Source organism: Octopus bimaculoides, chromosome 20 (assembly GCF_046866305.1).
Source record: "Octopus bimaculoides isolate indiv1 chromosome 20, ASM4686630v1, whole genome shotgun sequence".
Lineage (NCBI taxonomy): Eukaryota > Metazoa > Mollusca > Cephalopoda > Octopoda > Octopodidae > Octopus > Octopus bimaculoides.
Window position 1 is genome coordinate 41,757,500 of NC_142947.1, and position 6,774 is coordinate 41,764,273.

The following is a 6,774-nucleotide window of genomic DNA, read 5'->3' on the forward strand; positions in this document are numbered from 1 at the left end:
CATTCTTATCTGTCTCCTCTTCTATCTTTTCTTTTGTCAAAGACAATATTCCTCCAGTGTTCGCTACCTTACCTCGTCTGGCCTAACGTCTCTCCATGTTTGTTTTCGTTTGGCTTGTTGTATGTCTCCACTGTCCTGTTTTGTTACCAAATTTGACCCTCCGCAAATCCTAAATTTTATTTTGGATCGCGGGAGTAACAGTTTATTGAAGTCTCATATTGTCGTTAATTACTCGAAATGTGGAATATATGAACAACCGACAACTGATGAAGGGTTGTTCTTTACGTTACTTGTCTTGTTTTCCACTTGTTTCTCTCGTTGTTCGCACACCCAAGTTTGCCTTCGTATTTCATGTTGTTTACGTGTTGTGACGTCCTGTACCCATATATGCATATATATACATATATATGTAAGTATGTACATATATGTATGTATATATGTATGTATATATGTATATATATATATATATATATATATATATATATATATATATATATATATATATATATATATATATATATATATTGTATTTTGTATTTTGTATTTGTTGCAGCCATTAGATCTAAGCTATGGGCATCGCTTTGAAAGAATCTTAGTCGAATAAATTGACCCCATGATCTATTTTTTAAACCCTAGCACTTATACTATCAGTATCTTTTATCGTACCGCTAGGTTACGGGAGCGTATATAACAGTCTTCTTTGAGCTTCTGTCTATCAGATTCACTCTTTGGTCGGCCAGTGGCAAGGATAGAAAACACTTGTCGAAGGTACCTTGCAGTTGGACTGAACCCAGAATCATGTGGTTGAAAAGTAAACTTCTTAACACACAGCGACACTTGCTCCTACAGGTACACACGCACGCACACACACGCACACACAGGCATATATATTCACACATATGTATGTAGAAAAGATTAGGATAAACAGATTTCATTTATTTTAAAGTTCCTATGCTCGTACTATAACTATGGTTGTTTGGAAGATCCAAGTGCATATAGATGCCCAGCCACAACTGTTATTTGTTAGATGTTATTGATAGATTTGTCATATGCCATTGGTAATAGGTAGTATTGTCCTAGCAACTACTAAAGGTAAGAACCATCACATAATAACTTAATTGTCCCTCTACGTCATACAATACTGACAGTAGCTCTGGATGATGATATTGGTATTGCTTAAATATCCAAGTGGGTAGAGTGAAGGTATGTTTGTTTTAAGAGAAGGAAGAAAGCACATATTTGATTACCTATTGGTTATTCGCATTAGTACATTGTTAGACATTACAGAAATAAATGCATAATAAATTGGAAAAAATATAACATAAATATACACACGTGCACACACACACACACACACACACACACACACACACACACACACACACACACACACACACACACACACACACACACACACACACACACACACACACACACACAGTCATTCACTCACTCATATATATATTGAGATTAACCTACACAAATTTGAATATATCGGAAACATTTTCAATATTTCAGGCTTTGAAATATTGAAAATGCTGTGAGCTGGCAGAATCATTAGCACGCCGAACAAAATAATCAGCGGCATTTCGCCTGTCTTTGCGTTCTGAGTTCAAATCCTGCCGGGGTCAGCATTGCTTTAAATCCTTCGGTATCTTTAAAATACGTTCCAGTTGAGCATTGGGGTTGATGTCATCGGCTTACACCCTCCTCCAAAATTTCTGGCCTTGTGCCAAAATTTGAAACCAATATTTTAGACTTCAAACTATTGTGGACATATCTTCTGTGTCTTTCTTTACAGATCATTGTTAATGCAAATATCGTACATGCTTAAATATGTTCGGTTATATAGCGTACAAAAAATATATTTATTAGATTTCATCCAACAACAAGAAACAAAAAGAAGCAAAAAGAAAAAAACACAATTTAGAAAGTAAAAAGTTATGGATCATAAAATTTTTAACTGGAAACGGACTGAGGATAGTTGCATAATTGTAGCTGAGTGCAGCGTATGTTTCTGTCAGTTCACACCAGCATATTACAATAAAATATATTTCATTTTATTGAGTTCTATTATTTCAAAACTTTTTTATACTGGGAAATTTTGTGCTTTTGTATTTCCTCCACTTTTGTCATGTGAATATTAAAAACATAAAACATGTATATAATATAAATATTTTCCCAGAATTATATTTTTTCTGAATAGATTTGATATAAGTTTTAAAAACATATTCATAGGGTTCAATATTTCGCGTAAGTAAAACTAATTCAATAGGATTATTTGTGTTCACACACATACATACGCAACCACACACGCACACACACACACACACACACACACACACACACACACACACACACACACACACACACACACACACACATACACATGCACACACATACACATACACACTGACACACATACACACCCACAGAAGAGTAAAGCTAACGAGAAAGGCTAAGAAACACGCACACATACACATACATACATACATACATAAATACATACATACATACACGCGCACACCCACACATTATTGTAGGGTAAACAAATAGGTCTCTGTTTCTGAGTATTCAAGGAGTTAACTAACTTATATTCAATAATGTTGTAAATGGCTGAGTATTCCACTGGCGCATGTTATCCTAATGTAATTCTCAGGCATTAACAGTGTGATAAAGGAAGTAAACCGGACCTCTGAAGACATTCCAACGAACTTCCGCAGACATTCAGCTAACCCTGTTTCGTTTACGTGGCTTTGGTCAACTCAAGGCTTGAGTAAAATCATTTCTGCAGAATGTTAGAAACTGCGACCGAACACAATACCACATGTTTGTGAGGCAAACTTCTTGTCCACTCAAAAATGAACGCGAGGGATGCATGCTTACAGTTAAGAATGAATGACGCCCTTGACGATTTCGATGTTTATGTGTTAATGTGGGTTATTGTTTGTGAGTGTGTTCAAAAACCATGTAAGGTATGTCAGCAGAAAGATCTCAAAAGCGTTGACTATGAGGCAGCGGCTGCTTAGTGTAATAAGACTTCGTCAGCCAGTGAATGAAAAGATCGCATTACTTAAATGCCTGTTCCTCGAACCCACTATAAAAAAAGCACACCGCCGCAAAACCATCTGTTTGCTCTTTTTCTCTCACATAACGCGATGATCTACATGTATATAGTTTTTCTTAAATTAGTGGCTAAACACGATATATAGAGAAAATTCCAAAAGATGGAAGGACGGATTAAATTAAGCTGGCGTGTGTAGAAATAAAGCCTTACGGCAGGGATACAAGTTTTCACAGGCACAGGGAGGAATATCGATGTTGCACGGACAACAGCCGGCCAGGTAAGAAAGATCAAGCTTGGTCGAACCCCGGTAACGTGGGAAGAGAAGAGAAAGAGGTAGAGACAGAGGGACAAAAGAATTAAGGAGAGGCGAGAAAAAAATGACAGGGACACGGTGAAGTGAAAAGTGGAGGGAAAGTGAGCAAGAAGAGAAGGCAAGGAAATGTGAGAGAGGGGGAACGAAAGAAAAAGAGTGGAATGAACGAATAAAAGTGAAAGGGCTGATAGACAGAAATAGAGTTGTACAAGATTTGGAAAAATGTATACTTACATAAAAGAGCCCAAAGTGTACGTACGCCGCCATATATATATATATATAAATAATACAAAATGGGACAAGAACGCAAAACATCCAGACAGTTAGGTGATACAAGAAAAAGGGACAACAAAACATCCAGATAGACGATACAAAGAAAACAAGGACAGGTCATTCGGAGTTTTCTTTCACCAGTCGATATATATATATATATATATATGTGTGTGTATGTATGTATATGTATATATACATGTATTTATATATATATTTCAATAATAATAAAAGGGCAAAATTAATTAATTAATGATTAATAATTTTATCAAGTAGTCTGTACGTTGAAATAACTTTTTTAAGTAAAATTATACAAATATCCTATAATTATAAACATAATTATAATTATAAAATATTTGGGTGTGTATATACATCAATGCATAAATGTACATATAAAGTTATATATGAATACATACATCTACATTATATATTCATGATGTACACAAATACATGACAGGTATATATAATACTGAAATACGCATAAAGTAAACAGATGCAGACAAATATATTAATATAACAAATTAAGAAAATAATAAAAACATACAATCAATGAAGAAACAAAAAAGCAGTAAGATGAAACATGTTCATTTTATTAAGTATTTCTGTTTATTTAGAAACCTACAATGAACAGGTCATGTCACAGAAGCTAGACTATAAATTTCACAGGGTACAACCTTAAAGTTGACACCGATCCACAAAACGCAGAAAATTTCTGTCTCGCTTTTGGCTAGAAATAGAGAGTTTTCCCGATTTTTAAACTTCTTTAACTTTTTCCTCCAATTCTTTTTTCTACAACTTCAAACCTTCATAGCAACGAGACTGGAAGACTACATTATTATAGCTGATTTTCAGATTTTTTTCCTTCCCTTTAAAAAATGCATATTTTGCGATGAAGAAAACTAGATCCAAATAAACGACTTGTTTCTACATTCACAAAAAGTTTATTTGTCAAGTTCGAAAATAATGACTAAAAAAATTCCGTTTCCAAAATTCTGGTGACCTCCTCTTTTCTCAATATTCAATATCTGAACACCACTTCTAACACTCTATACATACATACATACATACATACATACATACATACATACATACATATGGGAGAATTTACGAAATAAACAACAGACGAAGACAGGTGGTGTAAACAACAAATGGATGTATTAGTTTAATGCTCGGGAATAGAGAAAGTCTTTGACGTTTCGAGCTACGCTCTTCAACTGAAAGGAACACAGAAAGAAATAATGAGAGAAACAAAGAGAAAAAAATATAAATGTAGTGGTCAGCGAATTTGTGTCGGTGTGTAAAGAATAATAAAGTTACAACATGGTCTGGTTTTCATGTTTTTTTTATTATTGTATAAAAAGAATTTCTACAATGTTGAAGTGTGTTAAACATTAAAAAAAATTTTGTAATATTCATAAAGTTCAATTAGCGCTTTCATACGTTCGTAGTAATCATCAGATTTCAAAATGTATTTAACTGACAGTTGATCGCTTGACAACTGTAGTAAAATTACTGACTTCTTCCTTTTTATACCTTTTAGAGAGCTTCAAGGAGCTGAAGTTTTGAAATATGGATTTTACCAGTCCGCATGCAGCATAAACGTCAGTTTGCCGGGCGCATAGATATTACTGGCATAGATCCCGCCTTTATTTCAACCAGTTAACATGCAGTTTACATGTAAGCAAACTTTGTTTTTATTTCAGTCGGTGGGAGTCTTCTGTAATTTCTTTGTATTCATATGTTATTAAATCCACATCATCAACTGGTCCTTATATTATTGTTGTTATTTCCGCTCAGAACAGGTTTGAACATTTTAATAAAACATTTTTCTTTTATCTTTCTTCCAACCTTACTTGTGTCATGTAGTTTGTGGAAAAGAAAAATTGGAAATATTTTCTGACTACATGTTTCTATATGTTCACTCAATGGAATTCGGTGAACATTAGTGTTCCGGATTTGTTGTCTATATACTCATGAGCGTTCTGATAATGCATTCCCTGTCTCGCCAATATATGGTTACTCGCAATTCGGGCATTTAATGCAGTAGATCAAATTTCTGCTTTTGCAGTTCATATCTGAATTTGTGAAAATCTGCCCATATTTTGTTCCATTAGATCCATTAGAACAAAAATGGTTCGTTATGCAGCCTGCGTCTCCACATTCCTCGAGTTTGTTTTCATAACGCCCAGTGTTTCGAACACGAGCGGCGTCCATGTTATCTGCACGAGGAACCATTATATCTATTAGAGTAACGATTTTCTTTCTTTCACACCATATGATGATATATATATATATATATATATATATATATATATATATATATATATATATGTATATATGTATATATATATATGTATGTATGTATGTATGTATGTATATGCTTGTGTGTGTGGGTGCACAGTATATTAAAAAAAAATTATTTTGTTCTCTTGTTGCAAACATTTTTAATACTGAGAAATACTGAGATATTGAATACTGAGAAATTTTGCTTTGTGTACCACTCCTGTTATAGGAATATTAAACAAAAAAAAACAACAAATGTTGTTGTGTGGACGTGCTCATATTGTTTTGCGTACATGTGTATATTGAGGCAAGTGTGCGCATCTGTATATGGGCACACACACACACACACACACACACACACACACACACGCTTGGAGGAATACGCACGCGTGCACACACATGCACACACATACACACACATAAGTATGCAAGCGGAAAACAAACGTTGGGGGTTGGTGTGCGTTGGGGGTTGATAAACGTTGGCGATTGGTAAATGGCGGTCCTGCTCATAGGATTGGCATTAGTAACCTTGACATCAAAATTATCATGAATGCCAGAAAGTCAATTCTGAAGAAGGCGGCGTCTCTATGGGGAGCTTTGACAGGCCTGAAATCGCCGATCTTGTCGGGTTATAAATCTTGGATACTCTGAAGAAGCGTACCCATCCACATAGGTCGACCCTCTATAGGGACGACGGCCTGGCTATCGCAAGCCATATGAACTGCCACACTATGGATAGGAAGTAATTGATGAACATATTTCAGGAGTTCGACCTGTCCATAACGGTTACCACCAGTCTGACTACGGTCAATTTCTTGGACGTAACCTTAGACCTCTCAGT